Raw genomic sequence first — 2,061 nt, forward strand, 5'->3', positions numbered from 1 at the left:
TAGATGTAGTGCTTAGGGACATGGTTTAGTGGTGGACTTGGCAGTGCTAGGTTAACGGTTGGACTCGATGATCTTAGAGGTCTTTTCCAACCTAAATGATTCTATGAATCTATAACTCTGTTACCAAACATCTGCCTTCCTTAGGTTTTCAGATTTTTCAGCTGAAAATCCCAGTCCACTTTTGCCCAACAATGTAAACTTTTAGCTGAAAAAAACACATATCCCCAGTACTATTTCTGGTTGTCAGTGGAAGGAGACTCCCTTTACTGTGTGGAGAGCTCAACCATTTTCAGCCTGTATCAGTCGCTGAGCAGGTATTGCTTCTCAAGGGGAACCTGAATTACAACAGTATCCAAACAAGGGTCTTATTTTATTTGTAATAAAGCTCAGCCTCCGCTGTACTGTACCCTTACTGCCACAGCACGTATGACCCTACGTTCCCCAAGGAGACTGCCTCAGCCCTGCAATGAGTGACATACCCAGGCAGGACCATCAGCTGTACGCAGCACACCTAGAAGGGCCACCGCCAGCTGAGCAAGTGCAGGGATGGGAGGGAGCAGCCTGAGACCTGTCCCTGAGCTGTTTGGGCCTGGCGAGCTGAGTAAGGCTGTGCTCAGCAGAGTCTCTCTGAGGCAAGGCCAGGTCTGAAAGCGGACTGTGGTTATGGCTGACCATGGTTAGCTAACCACAGCGGGGAGATGAGTGTGCCTGAGGCTGCTGCAGGTGTTTTGTAAGCCCTGGAAGAAGTGAGCTTCCAGAAGAGCTTTCTGGTGGGAAGAGTCCTGTCCACAGGATGCCATTAGGAGAGAGTGCTTGCAATGTCTGGTGTTGCATGTAGATGAAGAAAAGATAATCCTGAAATCAACAAAACTTGTAGCTCTATTAAGAAAAATGGACAATAAGCATTTGCTTAATGAGCAAAAGAGGGAGAAAGAGTGTTGGTCTTATCTCCTGATTGCGGTCGCTTCTAAATTTGATATTGGTTTCAGAAGTGCACCTATTTGCTTTTTGGCTCTTTATTTTTTTTCTGAAGATGGAGGACAGCGGTGCCCAGCATATCTGAGCCTAGCGTAGCTGTTCCTTTCCTGCATGATACGGTGTACAAACCTTGTAACACTTGCAATGACTCTGTATGCATCCAGGGGGTTCAACCCACCCTACCCTATACTGCTTTCAGTTGGTAAAACCAGGGCAGCAGGAGGCAAAAAAGGAAGCGCTGCTGAAGTTGCCTGCGACAAGAACAGGTGACTGAAATCTGACTGTAATGAGTTATTTAACAGAGCTTACAGCTGCATGAGGTCTTTTGTAGATGGGAAGAACAGGCTTCTGGGTAGAAGTCAAATAAGTGCCTTTATGGAAGCCAGTCTTGAGAAGAGTAATGTCATGCTGAAGGTTGGTGATGCTGTGTTAAGCTTCTCACTGAGCCTATTGATGCTCCAGGAGGTGTGGAAGCAGAGAGCTTCCTGGCCAGAAGACTGAAGCAGCCGTGCAGTGAGCAGTGGGGATGGTGGCAGCTGCTGCTGGGGTGGGTGAAGCAGAGCAAGTAGTATTCATCTGATCTACCCAGTAAGCTTTGCATGTGGAAGGTGCAGTTCTCTACCTTGGAAAAAAATGCGTGTTGGCACACAGCTTTCACTTGCAGTTGTAAGATTCAAATGTAAAGTGAGTTGAGTTTATTTTGTGGGGTTTTTTTTTAATTGTGTGTTTTAATATTGCCCAAATGTTTAAGACTATCAAGGTGAAGTTGAGTGTGCTAATTTAACCAATCTGTAAGATTCCTATAATGAGAAAACACTGCTGCTTCAGTATCCAAGGTGTGGTGCAGGGAAGCTCATAAAGACTGGTCTTTTTTGTTTCTCCCTCCTTTCCCCCCGCCAAAGATGATCTATGGTAATCGTCTTTGTTTATTAATTATATATTGTTTGTACCAGAGGAATCTGGGATGCCAGTAGGCGATCTAGAGTTTGTGCCTTGTGGAAAAGGGCCTGGAAGTGGAAAGCTCTTGAGTGTGTCTCTCAAGTTCACTCTGGTGATGTTAGTGCAGTTCTGACAGTAGGCAAA

Source organism: Aptenodytes forsteri, unplaced genomic scaffold (assembly GCF_000699145.1).
Source record: "Aptenodytes forsteri isolate BGI_AS27 unplaced genomic scaffold, ASM69914v1 Scaffold2, whole genome shotgun sequence".
Classification (NCBI taxonomy): Eukaryota; Metazoa; Chordata; class Aves; order Sphenisciformes; family Spheniscidae; genus Aptenodytes; species Aptenodytes forsteri.